This window comes from Nipponia nippon, unplaced genomic scaffold (genome assembly GCF_047370975.1).
Source record: "Nipponia nippon isolate SJK-2023a ecotype South Korea unplaced genomic scaffold, ASM4737097v1 scaffold_11, whole genome shotgun sequence".
Taxonomy (NCBI): domain Eukaryota; kingdom Metazoa; phylum Chordata; class Aves; order Pelecaniformes; family Threskiornithidae; genus Nipponia; species Nipponia nippon.
Window position 1 is genome coordinate 9,271,011 of NW_028262302.1, and position 19,741 is coordinate 9,290,751.

Genomic DNA, 19,741 nt, shown 5'->3' on the forward strand with positions numbered 1-19,741 from the left:
TCTCTCTCATGTAGATATTTAATCATTTTCCAGGTAATTTATTACCTTTTTCCTTCTTTTTCAGTTACAGGTCAGTCAGTCAGTATTTGTTGCACTAATGCTTGATTATGTGCATATATTTGTTTCTGTAAAATACTTTCCTGATAAGGTTACTTAAAAAAACGTTTCAGTATGAGGTAAAGTATCTCTTAAGATACCTTAAGAATGTGATATCCAATGGTTAATGATGGTACAACTCTACGATGAGATGAATGTCTGTCTCCCTGTGACTTATTAATGCTGTCTGATCATTTTGTCTCCGTTCATTACCACGAGCAATTTAGCCCTTTCAGCTACTACACCTCATTATGACATTTTTAAGCTTATTTATCTCAAGTCAACTTTGCTTATTTTGCAAGTTACAGTGAGCAGTTTAATAAATTGCATCACTGTTGTAGAAACCTGATACCTTGAATCTTTATTATTGGTGGTGGTTGTTGATTTATATACTTAAAACATCACATTAGGAGAGTGGCTTAGAGTCATCTCTGAAATGTTTACTGCTTGCTATAAGCTAGCAGTTTTTATGGCAAGACCTGGAAAAGGTTGACTGCCAGCGCAATCAGAGCAGTGCCTTAAGGTACGATAGTGCCACCTGCACATAATAATGCATCTGAATCAACTGCTGCATGTAAGACTCCTCAGCTGTTATTTAACGATTTGAAAATAGAGAGGAATATGGTACTGGCAAAAAGATATATTTCAGAAAGAATCTTAATAACGGGCCATAAGACAGTTATCCAAAGTGCCAGAAAAGTGATCAATTAGGTATTGGTGTTCACTTTTTTTTCCTAAGAAAGGAAATAGAAATCAGTGAAATTTGAAAGGAAATAAAGAGCGGAATGCAACAATTTTGCTAATAATCTGTAATGAGGATTCTTCCATCTTCCTTCAAAACACCTGGAAATGTTCATGGGCACTCTCAGCATTAAGAGATTTCAGTACTAAGTATGTTTTCAAGCAGCACGTGTAACTTGAAATGCTACAAAGGACATAGGAAATGTGCTGAAACCTCTAAGAAGCTCACAGAGGATTTTAGATGAGGACTAGTTTGGACAGAGAACTGAAAACTGAGAACGCCTTTCTAGAGGTTTGACTGAGACTTAAACTGTAGCCGATAAAGGAAAAATTAAACTTTATCTATGAAAATAATGACTTAAAAGAGTCCTAATAATTTTCCTTAACTTTTTTTATTCTATTGTGTGCTTAGTCAATGCCATCATCATTCTTCCCCGTCTGCAGTTAATATCCTGAAGGAGGTAAGAAATCCTTTATCTAAACATTATTATTATAATTTGAAAGAAGGTGCTTCAGAATACTACTTCTAGTATTAATTTAATCTATTATACTTGTAACTAATATCCAGTATGACCCAATGGGGTGATGTTGCAGGCTTATGAAATATAACTTAGTTTATAGGGTATGTCAGATATCAACAAAATTGTTCTGCAAGAAGCTTAGTCTTCACTTCTGTAAAGAAACATAAAAGAACTAACAGAGAATGGAGGTGTTGTACAGACAGCACATAAGAACAACCCTACTGGCTCAGAACAAAGGATTGCCTGTCTCAACACTCTGTTTTAACAGGATCCATCAGCAGTTGTTTAGAAAAAAACATAAAGACAAAATAAACTTCCCCAAAATACTCTCCCAGGTACTGAACCTTTCAGTGATTTGTCTTCCATAAATCTGTCATAAATTTTCTTTTCTGAAGCTACATACATTTATTTTTGTATTGTAGTTTGTTTTTTTGTGGGCTTACAGAGGAGAATTGAGGACTCGGTTGGCATTTAGGTATCAGGCAAACAAAATGGTGGACAGAAAAGAGGGTGAAATGGAGATCTCCATCAAATGAGAAACAGGGAATTGTTCACACTGAATTTTGGAGTTTGAAGTAGGAGGTGACTTAGGAGAAGAGAGCACAGCCAGGATTTGGAGGCAGTGCCCCAGCAGGACTGCTGAGGGGCTGAGGCAGGCTACCCAGTAGGAAGCGAGCAGTGTGGTTTTGAAGCTTGAAATGACAGGAAAAAACCTGAATTATCTCTTTGTACCATGTCTTCAAAGGACTGGCAAAAGACTGGCAGATGCCAATTCAAAACAAACAAAACCCCACTGTATTTTTCTTTTGGAAATGCATCTTCTTTATGATCTTTCTTAAATGCCCCAAAAATGTGCTTGTAAAATCTAGTACTTTTGTCTCAGCTGAGCCAGTGCTTTAAAGTTGGCCAGCTCTGGAACCTGTGTTTCCAAACTCATAATTATTTGTTGCTGGCAATCAGTAAAACCTGGATGACATCTCTTTGGGTCAGAGACTTTGCTTTCTGAATCATGGTGATTTTTGTTGGGTTCCTGTTGTCCCTGCTTATGCAGTATATAACAAATCCCAGCAGAAAAAGCCGCTGTCAAAAATGGGGTATATTGACTTTGGTGGAGTAGAGCACATTCCAGAAATGAAGATCCTGTTTTGTAAAAGTATCCTTGATTTAGAAAAGGGAAGAAAAAAAAGGAAATGCAATGCAGAAATGCTAGGTTACGGAAAACTTTTTTTTTTTTTAGGGGAAATGTATTTTATGAGACCCTGAGGCACTTATAGCTCTTCAAATTGTTATTAACCAGCAAGGCCCTTTTATTTTCATATTCAGAGGAAAAGAGCTGTGCATTATATTTTTATTTTTAAACAAAGCAACCTAGAGAGGTGAAAATTTGCTGCCTTCCTTTTAGAGACCAATGGTTGTTTTCTGCTCAGGCCACACTAGATATTGCGTGTAAAAAGAAAAGGAATTTTTAATAGTGCTGAATTGACTATTTTTGTTCATTTTACAGTATCTTGCTTTCCTGACATGTTTACTTTACAAATGCTTCAGCTCATGGCCATGACTTATTTTGAATGGTAAAGTATATAATTAACGTCAAGGTGAAAGGCGATTATGCTTGTGAATACTGCTCTGTGCCCTCCAGAAACCATTTATGAAGCCAATTTAGGTCACACATGGTTCAGTCTCTCAGAAATCTTTCTTAATAAAGCCCCGAGGCACTCTCTTTTACTGAGCAATTAACAGAAAGCTAGTTCCTTGTGTTATTGTGGGGAAATGATAATTTGTGGAGAAGGGGGAGGGACCATATGAGACACACAAATGTTTCTTCACACGGCTCTGCTGAAAGCTGAAAATGCAATTTAAATGGGCAGTTAAGGTGGGGAACAACAAAGGTCCAAAATGCTACAACAAAACTGCTTATTTGTTAAGTACAGTGTTTTAAGTTCGAGACTTTCCATTGCCTTCTATCAATTTTTCCCTGACTGTTTGAATAGATGTTTCCCAAGAACCCTCCTCATGAAGCTGTGCTGAAGAGGAATGGTTCCCAGCTTTTGGCATATCTGTTGCACCATGAAACCCCTTGGAGGTCCTTGCCTATCCAGGCCTGTGCTGACAATCTGAGAACAGCAGAATGGCAGTAAACATTAGGCTCTGATTTGCAGTCATCATTTTCAGAAACCCAGCCCTACAAAACCATGTTTTTTTTTCATCCTAGTAATTTGGCAGTCACTTATTACAATTTGATTCTTGCCAGTGTAGCCAGAAACAATGTAGACAGTACATATGATAACACTGTGTGATAACGATATGTAATAACCGTGTGTTATCGTGCGGTACTGGAGCAGTTGTTATCAACTTGATATATTTGGATTTCAGCTCGAATTTCTCAAGCTGGCTAGGCTGTGGACTTTTATGTAAAACATCTGTATGGTGCTTCTGCCAAAATGTGGCTTTGAGTTATTAGTCGCTGAATTCTCTGGACCAAGAAAATTCCCACTAGTATGCTTATTAGTCAGAGAATCAGTTATATTAGTCTCATAGTCAGACACAATTGAATAAGTACTCCATTTTTTAAACTCTTCATGATGCAGAGAAGTGCTATTACTGAACCAAGACCTGATACAGTGATAGTTCATATTTAATAGTTACTGTTGTAGTCAGCATTTACAAGGAGAGAAACAAAGATATACAGTAGTTGTATGATCAATTGTATTTCCACTGTTTATTTTGACATCTATTCTTATGACGGTTTGATTTGCATATATATGTGAACTTGGTAAAAATCCACAGAGGATGACTGAAGCTTGTAGTTGAATGGTGGTTTGAAAATCTAGTTACTCTTGCGCTATACACAGAGTTTAATTCACTGAAGTTGATGGCAGTTCTCCTAGTGTTGGATATAAGGCAAAGCCATTGCAATGCTGCTTAATGCCAGAAGGGATTGCAATTCACTGTACAGTAGTGATGTGGTCATAAGGACTGCAAAATAATTTTGAAGTTATTTTTTCATTATTAAAAATATATGAATCCACTGCCCATGCAGAACAAAGGACAGAGTAAATGCCTTTCTGCTGGAAGGCAGAGAACAGGAGTTGGTTAGTGTGAGTGGATCCTGTTGGGTTTATCATTCACCCATTCTGTCACTCCCCAGCTATCCTGTGAGCGCACAGCAGCAGCAGATATCAGACTGTGGTTCAGAGGGAGCCTTCATCCTGGAATCAAGCTGAGAAACAGAAGTGTTGAGCTCCAACATCCTCTTGCCCTGACATCTGTAGCTGACTCTCTGGTGCTGACTGTTCTTCTCTGACAAGAGAAGGGGGACAACACTGGCCTCCGTCCCAGCAGGCTGGGAGGACTATAAGGGATTATTGTCACTGCTAGATACTGGCAGGCAGGTGATACAGCTTTAGGCTGTCTTAACTACTTTCTCCATGCGGAAGCTGCTTTGAAATTCAGATGATCGGTCAGTCTCACAGCCCGTAGCATAAGAAAGGCAGGAAAATAAGGGCCGATTCATTAGTCGCCAAGTGGGTAGGTTTCAGTGCTGTTTTAAATGAAAAATACTGCCTGTGAGGCTTTCTTCTGCTAGTGGCACAGAGGAGATCTCTAGATGTGATAATACTGGGTTGGAGGGTATGCATTAGTATAGTCTCCTTCCACTGTTGAGAATTGGCTTCTTAGGGGCCTTTTTTACACTCAGAGGATACAGGGACATGAAATTCCTCTTTCCTTGGTACATAATGTCCCCTTTAACTTAAGCTACTTTAATAGCTACCTACACTCTAACACTTTCCATGCCTCATTGCCCCAGGTATAGTTTACTTTTCTGGTGTTTGATCCCATATCTCAGTACTGACTGGCCCACTGATCGGCTTCCCCTGCAGTCATCTCTATGCTGTCTACTACGCTCTTCCTCTTACATATAACTCCCTCCCTCTTTCCCTTGTGAGCTCTCTCCTTATGCAAAACCCTTCCCCAAACTATTTTTGTGGTGCTGACAGGAAACGAATGAACAGTAATGAGGCAGTTAGATGGAGCTGACAGTTCAATTATTTATTTTTAAAGAATGCATATATTAAAGAATTAAAATTGGATGGGTCAGATCCTTATCTGCCACTGCTCTTTTACGTTAAGAGAGTTGCTCTAAATTGTGCTGGAGGAATCTCTCTCTGAATGTGTGCTTTTTGCTTTTGGGGTTTTTTTTATGGTAGTTGATTTTTCTGGGACTTTCTGCTTCTGAGGGTAAAATATGTTATGGGTGCTGTAGCAATACATCTGACTGATAATAAAGACACTGATGTTGACACCAAATACAACTAATACAACTATTGCAGGTGGATATCATTGGAGTACCTTGAGCACTGAGAAACACAGTGTGTGCTGCTTCAGTTGATGCCTGCGGGGTGTTCAGCAGTACGGTGCTGCCTGGTACACTGGGGCACTTTGCAGCACAGCAAGTGGATTAAGCAGTTCTCTCTGCAGTGGAGATCACACCAGTAATCCAACATTCAAAAGTTTTAAAAGCAACAGAGTGCTATTATTGAAGAGACATATTTGTCACTGTTCAAAATAACACACTCGCCTATTATTTAACCAGGCCCAGACCAAATTGTCCATAAGAGAACATATTTTATTAAGTACTCTGTCTTGTTTCAGCAGCATCCCAAGCAACCACGAGATAAAATTGCAAAAGCATCTTTGGCATCTTCTTGTACTGAAATGCTGTGTTCTCTGAAGAAATGGCAAAACTTTTTATGAGGACAGTGAGACTGGTCAGCACCTTTCCTAATTGAAATCCCCTCACACATTTGATTTGAAGGCAGCTGAGGAGCCAAAGCAATTTCTCTTATAAAGCTGCTTGACGAGAGGAGTTCTTGGTGATTAAATCTGTCTGTAATATGCCTGTGCTTGTTTATTTTCCTTCTTTTTCTTTACAAGGGACAGAGTATTCGTTAGTGCGGAGAGACTGCTATAGGTGGTTAATGTTGTAATTCTGTACTTCTACCCATATGGTATGCTTTGAACCTGTGTTTCTGTATCTTTTAAAGTTGCCATTAATCTGTCTTTATAGTGGACATGTGAGAAAAAATCAGGACAATGTACAACTCAGATGATAAACTCAAGTTTGTGTATAGGAAACATTATTTTTAGCTGTAAGGAGGGCAAGGAACTGCTTGCAGCTGTGGACAGACTTCGTACAACATAGGATTCTAGTTCCAGTGCAGGCCAAGTCACTAGTGCTCATTGTTAGGTTCTTTTTGAGCTACTAGAGGGCAGGAGAAAATATCATTGCTAGTCCCCTGGCTGACACTGTCAGCTGAGAGACAAGACAGAATAAACCAAAGGGTATGAACTCCTCTGTCATCTACAGAGTTGGTCCCATCTTGCTGGAGAGACAGAATCAGTTGGTCCCGTCTCACTGGAGAGACAGCATTTCAACTGGCTATATTTTACTTAACTGGTGGGCAGAAGTGTTTAGTCCCCAGCTCAGAACTGTCAACCAAGCATGAAAGTGACTTTTAAAAATTTAAGCCAATTTATAGCTGGCTGAGGTTTTAATTTTACTCAAAGACAATTATCAGTAGGAAGGTCATCTACCTGCTTGGCTGACACCAGTTCCAGGCTGCATATACAGTATAGCTAAGTATCAGCACTTCTAGGAAATTGGATGTACTCCATGTCAAGGATTTATTCATGGAACATAAAACTGTTCTCGGAGCCAGTTCAAGACACTAGACAAAGCAGGTGCTGACCAAAGGACGTGAGTCTGTCAGGCATAGCTGATGATGTGTTTTGCCTGTGTTGGGTATGGCATGCAATGTACTAGCCTGAGCAACGAAGACTCTTCCATTTGCTAAGTGCACTTCCTCTACTGCTGCCGCTTCCCATGGTTAGGGTGTGCCCTGGAGAGAGATGTTATGAGAACGAATGATAGCCAAAACTATTAGTTTTTCCAATCTAGAAAGTTTATGCATAGTCTGCTCTTGAATGAGTTGCTGCCAGGCTGAACTTACAGCTTGAATCTCTGGTGCATTAGTAAGGATTTACATTTTGTCAGGGAGAGTAGAGAACCAAGACTGCAGCTGTGCTGGTGGGACACTATGCAGCTGATGATACCACCTTAGCCTTACTTGTAAAAGGTCCCAGGTGAGGCCATGTGAGAAGCAGGAGAACACTTTAAAATTAGGCTGAATGTTACTGCCATAGGTCAGGGAAGTAAAATCTCTGTGTGCTGTCATTTGGTAGGCTGTTAGACACTTCTCTCTAAAGATATTGCACTCAGTTTCTGTGTGCTATTATACGCCACTGCAGCAGCTGGCTAAAGACAAGCTTTTGTTTGGTTCACCGATCAGTTTGTATAGTGCTTTTAAGACCATTACCATGTGTAAGTGAAGTAAATAATATAAGGGTCGTTGAATGTGATGTCCACACAAGGATTTGCAGGCTGACAACTTGGCTAGTTTTCTGTTCTACTCACACTTTAAGTACAAGCACTGATAATCAGCATTGAAAGAGGTTATAAAAAGGCCGACGTGGAAGGGGAAGGCAGAAAAGTAGTTTATCTGTGAAAATTACCAAGCTATAAAATTTAGAAAACTGACCTAATAATATACCTTAATCTCCCACACGTCTCAGTCTGCATGGGAGGTGTTATGTCACACAGCTCTGCCATGGGAAATTTTGACAGAAGCTAGGTCTGCCATCATTCTGCTAATGCAGTCAAGCATGATGAGCTTCTCAGAGGGCATCAGCATGTGAACCTCTTGTGTGAGGCAGGACAGCCTCAGTGAACTGGAGCTTCATATTGTTCCTGTTGACATGGCTGTGTTAGAGCAAGTAGAGAGATCTGAGAAGCATCTTCTTCAGGCCGACAGAGGATGCTGGGATTACTTGAGCTCCCTGCACTCAGCCTTCCTTTATTTCCTTGCATCTTTTCAATACAAATTAGTAAGAGCACTTGGGACTCACAAACATTTTTCATAAATTCAATACAGAAGCCATGTATTAAAGACTGTGTAGAAGAAAATAGCCCTTGCTGTTCTCTGGAACTGAAGGCAAACTGAGATTATCAGAAAATCCTATTCTAAGATAGTGCCTTGAGTAGGAAAATACCAAAACGTTTTAAGCAAGTTCATATGAGGATAAATATCCGAAGTCCAAGTCGTTTGCTTTTTTGGTTCAGCAATGTTTCCTGTGAATTCTTTACATTATGAGAGATCTCTTTTCTTGCAATTTCAGTTGAAGTCTGTGAGATGGGATGTAGGTATGATGTTACAGGGAAAACAACGCACAACATGATGGAAAACACAGTGATACAACACAATAGAAAAGACTCTCAAAAATATACTGTTGTATATTCATCCTTTTGTGTAGTTTTTCTCAATTTAAAATAAGGTTGGTTAAGACTCTGAGGATTGTCTTGCTCTTTGTGTAGACACCCTTAATGCTGTAAACACCATTTAATATTACATTAGTATTCATGCAGTGCTTTACAGACAAGTATTTGGTGTCTTAGGGAGTATATAGTTCAGACAAAGAAGAGAAGAAGTTAGGTTGCAGAGTAAGACCCTAGAGAAGATGGAGACATCTAAAAGCTTTTGTCAGAGCAGGTGGTATATCAGAAGTATGTAGGCAGCGGCTTTTACAAGTTTATCTTTTTTTCTTTATTATTTATTTTCTACCAATGGGAAGCTGATATTGCTGCTTTTGCTTCATTTTTTCAGGATGTCTCATATGCTCTTATGATTTTATTTTTCATATTATCTTAAGCTGTGAACTTATGAAGAGAACATGTGCTAATGCTATTTCTGAGAGTCACAAGTGAGAACTATTCAGATACATTTCAAGAAACCATGTAATTTTTCAGGATGTCTTTAGACTAATTTAGTAGGCAAAAGCAACAAAATGAAGTGCAGAGAGAGTTCAGTTCGGTTGCCATTGGCTTTAACATCGCATGCCCTTGAATGCAGAATAATATTGTATTTCATTTATGATACTAATTTGACCATTATCCTGATTGAAACAACAGCACTGCGGGACGTTAACATGATAGGTAGTAAGAAATCTAGCTATACACACAAGCTTACCCCCAGGCTGAAATTCGGTGGTTTTGAAACAGTTGGAGGGAAGCAATTAAGACTGCACATTGTTGCTAAATATTTGTTACTTATGTGTATTTCAGGTACGGTCCCATAAAGGCCTTTAGGCAATTTATTATACGTTAAGTAAGTACAAATCCCTTGTGTCAGATGAGCTGTAATGGAGCTTTCAGTGGTGGACGTGGGGAGTGGCATGCAGGCCTGATGATAGCTAGGACTTTGCTCTACTATTTTGCCCTTCTGCAAAGGGCGTGCTACAGCTCCTGTGCGCCACTGCCTCTACATAGTGTTGATTTGTTTCTGAGGTGAGATCTGACTCATGACAGGAAACAGCAAATTGTCAGTTATTTTAAAAGGGTAAACATTTCATGTTTCATTGCTATGTTGTAAAGGCTGCTTGAGGGTTCCACTGTCCAAAATAAGCCTCTGAGGGTCTCTTGGCATCACACTCACAGTCCTTCCCCCAAATCTAGGCTGTCAGAAGCTGACAGATGAATCTGGGTCATGAAAGGTCTTGAAAGTGACTTTTGTCAGCTCAGTACTGCTGCAGCTACCTGAATGATACTTGATTCCTCCTCCTTGATCTCCTCACTTCTTGTGAGCCTTTGGTCCCAGTGCCATTTATATCAGGAGCACAGAACAGGTCAGAACTGAAGTGGGAAAAAAACAACTGAGTTGAGTTTCAGGTCACCAGTTTTACTATGTCAGAACCAAAAACAGAACAGGAAACATTGTTTTCAATTTTAACATGGAAAATTCAAAATCCACGAGGCTGGATCTGTGGTATGGGGCTTTTCTGTGTATGTTGTTTGTCATGAAATATTTACTGCTCAGAATGACCCAAATTCATTTTTTCAACCTGAAAAAAGATTCCACCTGTGCAACAGAGTGTGCTGGCTCCCTGCTGGGCATGGAAAACTAACATCGTAACACCTCAAGAGTTAAAAGGGGTATTGGACAAGACCATTTTTCAGCTAATCTCCATTACTACTTTTTTTTTCCCTTGTCTATTTGAAATATGCATGGAAACTTTCAAAAAGAAAAGAATGGGAGCCCTCAGGAGGCACAAGCAGGCCTGCAGAGTGTCAGCCCTATTGCCCAGGTCAGCAGTGCTGATCCGTGGCTGAAGCTGCCTTGTGATTTGCTCTGCCTAATGATTTGCTTCAAGCTGTCAGCCTTATGTGGCAGCATGGCAATACAGGGCATTTCCTGGAGTTTTTGCAGCTTTGGGGTAGATAATAATAAATAAATAAATGGGGACCATGTGTGTATATGTGAGAATGAAATTAGGATACAATCATGCTTGCTTTTTGCCAAAAGTTTCCAAAAAAAGTTTTACCCTCCCTCCACAATTATCTAGTAATTCAGCTAACTCATAAAGTTTAATGTACTTGGTAAGCCATCTTAGCCTGCCCTAGACTCTTTAGCAACACTAAAAAACATCTTTGTCCAACCCAGCATTCATAAAGAAATAAAATGAGAAAATAGCACATCAGCTTGCACTTAGATGCTTCTACAGCAGCAGGTTATTTTCTGTGCATTTGAGGACTCCTGAGTAACTAGATGTTAACAAGACAGTGTATGGCATCCAGTCTATGGGAGTCAACACAAAGCCAGCCTTCTCAAGCCAGGTGTCAGTGACATCCCTAGTAACAGTGCAAGTGTTAAAACAGCTAAGGATAACATCATCTCCATTTTAGGTATCATAAGAATAAAAAAAAGAAGAAGATTACTGCAAGGACTATATAAAGACTTTTTTTTTTTTTACCACTATTATTACCAAAAGTATAGTTAACCTAATCAAAATGTCTTTCATATCAAGTGACAAAATTTGTTCAGTAGCTGTTAAGCTCATGAGGTCTACCATGTTTTGGAGACACCACATGGTGTCCCCAGATACAATAGGCTGCGACTTTACAGCCATGGAAGGGTAGATCAGTAAAACTGGATGCAGGTTATACATCTCAATTATTTTTCATTATTGATGCTGGGTTTTATGTGACTCTGTTTGCCTCTGAGGCAGTAAAATGAGAATTGTCAACTTAATGGCCAGTACCTGATTTGCTAAAGATTTCTCAGTCTTGTACATGATACTGGGTTTCTAATGCTGTAGAGAAATGTTTGGATGTGGATAAATTTATGCCCTTCAGGGAAAGTTTTAGTGGTCTTTAACAGTGAACTATCACTAGTGCTTGCTAATCACAGGTGCACTTTAAGGTTTACAAAACCTCATTTTGATTTTGTAAAGCTTATGCTTTTTACTATCATCTCTTTTCATTTTTGATTTAAAGAAACTAAATGCTTACTACTACGCTGTGTACCCTCTCTTGTGCTACAGAAAACACAGCTATGTCTGTGGAAGAAGTTACTGACCTTGCTCCTAGTATTTCTGCTGATATTTCTAAAGTCAAGTGACAGTGTAAAGAACACACTCTAGGGCTTCCTTAACCTTAGTGGAAAAAGAGCCCAATGTAAGATGGGGACAGGACACAGCACTGGTACACACAACTGATTCCTCACAGCCACATCAAGTGGAACCTGAGATTCCTCCTCTCCAAATGCTCTCAGTCTAAGGAGACGGGATCTATTTTGGAGCTTAACCTCGCTCTATCAACTTCCTCTCGAGTAAGTGCTGAAAGCGCTCTCTAGTTCACTAATTCAGGTAAAATCATGCAGGTCAACTCAAACTGTGGCTCAGGATAACATAAGTGGCTTTGTCTGAACAAATTAGGAAGGGCTCAGCTGGCAGATCTGTAGATGTTTTTGCCTACAGCAAAGGGTGGAGCAGAACGTGGTAACCATTCCCTTCTACAGTGGCTGGATCTAGCAGAAAGCGGTTGTTACCTTGAGTTCCTTATTTTCCAGAGAAGAAATTTATTTTCTTCCTAACTGGGTGGCTTGGAACCAAACAGCATTGTTCTAGGCTTCAATCAAAGGCTTAATTTACAACAATCAGGTAAGAACTTCAAGTTCTTGAACAATGCTGAACAAAGACGGTCTTCGTCATGTTCCTTTCAGCTGGAGTGGGGCAAATACCTTGGAGCGTTCGTTAGGGCATTTTAATTCAGGCCTCTTCTCAGTAATCCCGAGGCTTAACAGAGAGATCCTGCTTATTAGTTCCGCTTTGAAGCACAAGCAGGTAGGCTGCAATGTCAGATCTCATTTTACCCTCAGAGTTGTCACTGAACAACTCAGCATCCCTGAATTATTCACAACACAGAATACCAGCAAATGTCAAGATCAGTAATCATCAGCCAAGCAAGAAAGAAATTTGGGCTGCTGGTGGTGGTTTTGCACTGACAGGAGAGGCTGAGTTTAAGAAATTAGACATTCTTGCTATTTAATGTTCAGAACAATTCAACAAAAACATGAAACATTGGGTTGGCCATCTAGGTGTTCTCAGATTCCTCCATTTATCCTGTTTTAGCAAAAGGGGGGGATTCTTAGCTTTGCTAAGTTTTTATTTCAATTGTACCATTGTAAATGCAAAATAATTTCTCTGATGGTATTAGAGTCCTTTCAGCTTTATGTAGATTCAACAGAAGTTAAGTTCTGGTCCCAGTATCCTCCTGTACTATGGATAATTCTTGCAAAAACTAAAGCTAAAGACAAGAGTCTTCAGTGGTCTTCAAGATTCAGTGCACTGCTGTTATAGCAGGCCCCTATAAGACAGTCTAACTTAATTCAGCTGTATATTTTATTTCTCTGGCTTGTGAGAAAACTATAAAATGATGGATAATTTAGGTGAGAATTTAGGTGAATGACATTCTTGAAACAGCATTTGCCCTTTGATTGAAGAAAAATGACTCTTTAAAAATAGTTTGAAATCAGGATATATTAATTAAACTGGGAAAGTGGAAAAGAGAAATCCTACCCAAATGTATTCTGCTTATGCACAGCAACCAGCCTTTCTTTGGGTTTATAGTCTGTGAACAACACTTCCACTAGGCAGAGAGGGTGAATCAATATCCGTAAATGCTATGTCCCTTATATGAGCCATAAGAAGGCCGACTAGCTTTTTCCATGGGACCAGGAGTTCTCATCAATAATTAGAGAGTACGTAAGAGCTGTAATTAGGTGGTGAGGTTGGTAGCATAGGGTGATCTCATTTTTTTGTTGTAATACAAATGTTTGGGTTTATTTCATTCCCAAATGAACCCTGTTTCCTTAGGCTGATAATGTGATTCCTGATGTCCAAATAAATTTTTTCTGATGTGGCTGTGGGGATTCGGTTGTGTGCCCTGTCTCTGCAAAGAGCATGCAAGCTTCATGTGTGCCCTTTTTCCAGTAGAGTAAGGAAACCACCGAGAGTGTTCTTTACTATGGTGGTTGACCTTAGAAAGACCAGGGCTATCAGTGTCTCTTCTTTCCTGCTTTCAGTGCAGGTCTCTCTGGAATACAGAGAGGAATGAATGGGAGGGAAGAATGAGAAGTCTTCTTTCAAAAATAACAAAGCCCAAACCAACCAGAGAAACCCTCCTACAAGGACAGGAAAAAGAGAGAAATCAATAGTCGTAATTTAAAAAAATTGGACTGATTCTTTGACTTTGGCAGGGTCATAAAAGTGGACAGATAGCAATGGAGAAAAATAGATTGGGAGCTTTCATATCCCTTCAACGTGCTGGTGAGCGGGACTGAATATTACACTCAAGAGCTCTCTCCTGCTGCTTGTTAGCTAGTTGTTATTTCCCCCTGCCTCCTTACTACCTCCCTTTTCTCTAATGTTTATACAAGAATTTAAATAGATACAGCAATAAGGAAAATTTTTCTTTCTCAACTAATCAAGCTTTGCTGTTTGTAGCCTGTGGTGTTATATTGCTTCTGATATTTTCCAGTCATGCATGCACAATTCTGGGAAAACAGTCCATCCAATAGAGACTTGAATTGCTCTTCCCTCAACCCCAAGTCAATGCTCCTCTTTTTCCTTCTCCTCCCCTGTACTTCTTTACAGTCCTTCAAGACTTTTTTATCTGTCAGGGAAGACTAAAATATTAGAAGCCCATTGTCGTGGTTTAACCCCAGCCGGCAACTAAGCACCACACAGCCGCTCGCTCACTCCCTCACCGGTGGGATGGGGGAGAGAATCAGAAGGGTAAAAGGGAGAAAACTCGTGGGCTGAGATAAGAACAGTTTAATAACTGAAGTAAAATAAAGTAGAACAGTTAAGTAGGCAAAGCAAAAACCGTGCACGCAAACAAAGCAAACCAAGGAATTCATTCACTACTTCCCATGGGCAGGCAGGTGCTCAGCCATCTCCAGGAAAGCAGGGCTCCATCACGCGTAACGGTTACTTGGGAAGACAAACGCCATCACACCCAATGTCGTCGTCCCCCCCTTCTTCTTCCCCCAGCTTATATACTGAGCATGACGTCACATGGTATGGAATAGCCCTTGGGCCAGTTTGGGTCAGCACCCCTCTGGCTGTGCCCCCTCCCAGCTTCTTGTGCACCCGGCAGAGCAGGGGAAGCTGAAAGGTCTTTGACCAGTGTGAGCGCCACTTAGCACCTATTTAGCAACAGCTTAGCAGTACTTAGCAAGAACCAAAGCATCAGTGCATCATCGACATTGTTCTCATCCTAAACCCAAAACACAGCCCCATACCGGCTACCAAGAAGAAAATTAACTCTATCCCAGCTGAAACCAGGACACCCATATTTTCCCATTTCAGATCACGCTTAGCTAGAAAAGGAAAACACTGACACATGTAAAGTATTTTTGATGATACCCGTACACATGATGTTTTCAGCCCCTATCGTCAGAGCATACCTGCACAGTGAATATGGTATGTAGAAAAGCCAGAGGTAGTTTAGAAAAAGGAATACTGGCTGGAATTGGTGGAAAAGGAACAAAGCAGATAAGAACTGAGGTGAAAAAATGTCAGAAGCAGGTAATGAGGAAGTTGCTTTGAATGAAGAGAGCAGAATTCAAGTTCCATAGCATGGCAGTGATGAGGAGCTCTATAATTTATGACTTACTGTGCCTGAACTCAAAGGAGTTGGTCTTTTTTATGAGTTAATGAGTAAGGAAGTCTGTAAGTTACTGGGTAGCTGAAAATATAGCAGTTATTGCTACTGATAATGAAATAAACTTTTATTAGGATCTTAAATTTCAGTTTTCTGTTTTACTGAAGCTTTTTTATGCCCTGTGAACAAACACTGAAGAGCATGTGGAAATGGCCTGCAGAAGGTGCCTCTGGTGTTATGTGCATGGTGATATGGTGTCTATGGTTATACAAGGGTAGAGGAGGAGCATTTGATGCAAGGGACACAAAGTTAGGAAAAAGAGTGGCTGTATTGCATCGAGTCTAACAGGTTACAGTCACAACTGTGACAGTCCCAGTAAGAGTGTGTGTGTGTGTCTGTGTGTGAGAGTGGTGACCTAAACCCTTTACCCATCCCATAGCCATGTAATGGAGTGGGAGAAGGGAAGAGATGCTCTTTGGAGCCTTTGGGTTAGTAAAAGCACCTGAGGACAGCTGCAGTCAGGATACAGATCTGTCATTTAGATTGATCTAGCTTGCACTGAGAACTGGGTATTTGTATTTTCTTTCCCTTTTTGTTTCTGTGCTTCTCAGAGGTTTAAAAAAAAAAGAAAAAAAGAAGAAGAAGAAAAAAACCTGATTTGCCCAGATCACTTTTTTCCCCCCCTAGTGATCTTGGCAAGATACGGGCTGGGTTTTGTCACCTGTAATTAAGCTACTGATCACTTTGCAAATGATTTCTCTGACTTTGATTGGAAGTAATCACAAAGTAAAATACTTCACAATGCCAGTAGAGGGTACAGGAATCAGGTCTTCAGGACATTGTCCGAAAATAGAGTTAGAACAAGATTACAAAACGAAACAAGTGGTGCACACTCATTTTAAAGCATAATGTTCTGTATGGGGGAAAAGGCATTTTCATGCTGCTTATCTGCCAGTTCTTTTCTTCTTGCCAACAAGTGCAGTAAAATATGTTAAAGTCCAAGTTGGTTCAATTTTTCGTTTCGTTTTTCTTTCAGTGCTTATACCTTTTCTCAAACTATCTCCAGCATTGGGATAGCTACCCAGTGGCACCAGGAAACATCAATTTGTGTTTGATTGTCTGGTTTTGAATGTAGCTTGGTATAAGGGAAGCACATACCTCCAGAAGTTTTATTTGTCGTTTCCTTAAGAAGTACTAATATCTTTTATTGAAAATTTTCTATTTGGGATAGAAGGACAGCTTTCATTCAAAAAACAAAAGCTTCAATTGAAGATTTTACAGATTCTCTAAGTCTGCTTGAGGAGCAAGAATGGGACAAAGGAATGGGTAGCAAGGGGGAGGGGAGGCAAAACATTCTTATCCCCCCAGTAAATTAATGCCTCTTCTGCCATGACAGCTTATAACAGTGAAAGTGTCTAATGCATCATCCTCGCCATAAGCAGAAGTGAAGACTAATTCAATGCAAGTGTCTAGAACAAAAACACAAGGTGCTGAATGCTTTGTAAGTGGCTCTTAAGTTTAGTGATGGGATACAACTCTGTTCAGAGTAATGTGAAGTTAAGGGCTTTTTGTCTTGAGGCTGTTAATGAAGGATATCATCCTCTATCTATAATGGATATAATACTCCATGCAAAGTATTAAAGCAATGAGCTATGATGCTAAGAAAGTTTCTGCTGTTAGAAATCATTGCCACTAGAATCCAGGCACTCATGTCTCCTGAAGACTCTGCCAGTACTTAAAGTCAGTGCTCCTGAGCTGCATACATTATGGGTTCAATATTTTGTGCGTTACCTGTTGGTTTCTGGTGTATGGATGAAGGTATCATACCTACTAATACTGGAGCATTTTGGAGCAGACAGAAGAGGTTTGGACTAAGTTCAAATAAAGATTAAAACTAAACAAAATACACTGTCTTGAATTCAAGGAAATGTAATGGAATCAGCTACATCTAAAAATAAAAGAAATGGAGAATTTGGGGCTCATTGCATTAATTCCTTGGAACTTGTAGTCTTTCTCAATATCTCTTCTGGACTGTGCAGAAGGGTAAGAGTATATATGTGATTGCTCAGAAAAGATGTAAATTGTACTGGGTATCTTAAACAGAGCTGGGAGATGAAAAATATTCAAGACAACAGTATGTCTGACATGCTTTAATATGGGTGAACTAATTTGTTATGCTGCTCAGAAACTCTTTGTTCCAGAATCAAAATAACAGATCAAAGAAGTTAGTTGTTTACTAACGGTCTTAGAAGGACTTTCTTCTTTAACAGAATGGGAACTGTTGGCTGTGGGTGAGCTGGAGAATATCTTCACATGTGTTCCTGGGGTGCTACATTTTTTCTTTAATGAGTGATCATAAACATCTCTTTCATATGTCATGTCTAAAAATCTGCTCTTACCTTGTAGAATCTACTGTGGCCTGGCGATTTCAGCCGTATTCTGTTGGTTTTAAAAACACAGTCTCTCCTCTGTCCTTAGGGAGAAAATTGTGGTGGTGGTGATGCCTGTCAGAAATAGCAGTCTGCACTAAGTTATCCTCTTTATGGACTGTAATGCTGTCCATAGTCCCTCTGATAATATATGCTGTAGCCCTTGGATTTGACTGGGTGAGAGATTTGGGCAGAGGCAGCTGTACCATGCGATGAAGGAGGAGTTCACTGTACTAGCTCTCCTTATCCGGTATATTTGCGGATCTCCCAATATAATATATTCAATTTCCCCCTCTGCTCCATGCATCAGAGCCCCCAAAGGCTTTCAGTGGAATACTATTGCTAAAACACATCTAAAATACATTGGGTGAATTAAAGAGCAGGTTATCTCCACTGATTATAGAGAGAGTTGAAACAATTAGCTGGGACATAGATGTTCATGGCGTGAAGTCTATAAAGACTGGGTAAATGAATATTACCCTAACTGGAGGGGACCATCCATCTGTTGATACCTCGTTTGACATTTACACCACACTCGTCACCAAAGCCAGTAGGCTGCATCTTAAGACCTGCAAGGTTTATGTGAGGAGATAGCATTTGCTTGACTATACACCATGAGGCATATGGATTGCATTTCATCAGCCTGGTGTAAAATTAAATTTTGGGTCAGTCATAGAAATCATAGCACAGCAGAGCTGGAAGACAAGCTCCAGATGACATGTGGTCAATCCCCCTGCCCCTGCGGAGAGCTGACACTATCGTGGTTACGGCTGGCAGGTTTTTGTCACTGTTAGTGCGCAGGCTGGACGTCAGTTCTGCTGGAAGTTTCCTAGATACAGTGTCACCTGATAAGGCAGACTACACAGTCTCTAAATTACAAAGCAGTTGCACATAAATGAAATAATAAATACTAAATTCATGTGAAGTATGAATATTTAACCAGTAATGAAGAAAATACTTTTAGCTTTGTGCTATTCATGTAGATTTTAAATTTTGTAAGCAAGAGGGTAGAGGAGCAATTTTAGGAGCAGAAGTAAAATTAAAACAGTTTAGTAAAACTGTTTTTAGTTTAGTTTTTCAAAGGAAAAGGGTTCCTGTGATCTTACAGTGAGGTAATGAGCTCAGTAATTTTACTGTCTGTCCTGTGTGGAAAGGGGATGCAATGAGGCAGGTGATCACAGGTCGTTCTGTCTTTTCCTTCACTTGTACATGCATGGAAAGTTGACTTTTGAACCTGTGAATCTCTCTCATGAATTGTAGAGAGTAGGAGGAGTCCAAAACCCACAACAGGCAGAAAAACATGATTGAAAAAAACTTTGTTTTCCTCCAGTTCTGTATCCTGGTTTAGAACTTCTGGAGTTGGCAGCACACCTAGAAGGTGAATTAATTATATGTAGCTTTATAATGATAAATTGATGAGTTTGAATAGAAGAATTGGGTGTATGGGAGCATTTTGATTTGTGGTGTGTCATATCTGAAATTCATTTTGTCAGATGCAGGTTTGCACTCTGCCTAATATACGACTTTCCCATTTCCAGTGTTCTTGAGACATGGCTGAAATAAGACTAAATTCTTCCTGTTCTTATACTGGCAGTAGTTTTCTTCTGCTGTGTTACATATAGCAAAAACCGAGGAAGATTCCAGTCTTTCCAGCAGGATCCCATGTTGTGATGGGTCGCATTGCTTTTCAGTGCTTCAGTTTCTCCAGCTACAAAATTGGTCTAACAGTGTTTAGCAGCCTGACATAATGGTATGAGCTTGGCTCATAAAAGTAGTACACAAAGGTTAAATGTAGTTCATTAGTAGAACTTGTGCTGTTGAGTAGCAGGGAAATAGTGAAGAGCATGCTAGATGGAATGTTAATGGGACAGCTTCTTAAGATTACAGTTGTTTAC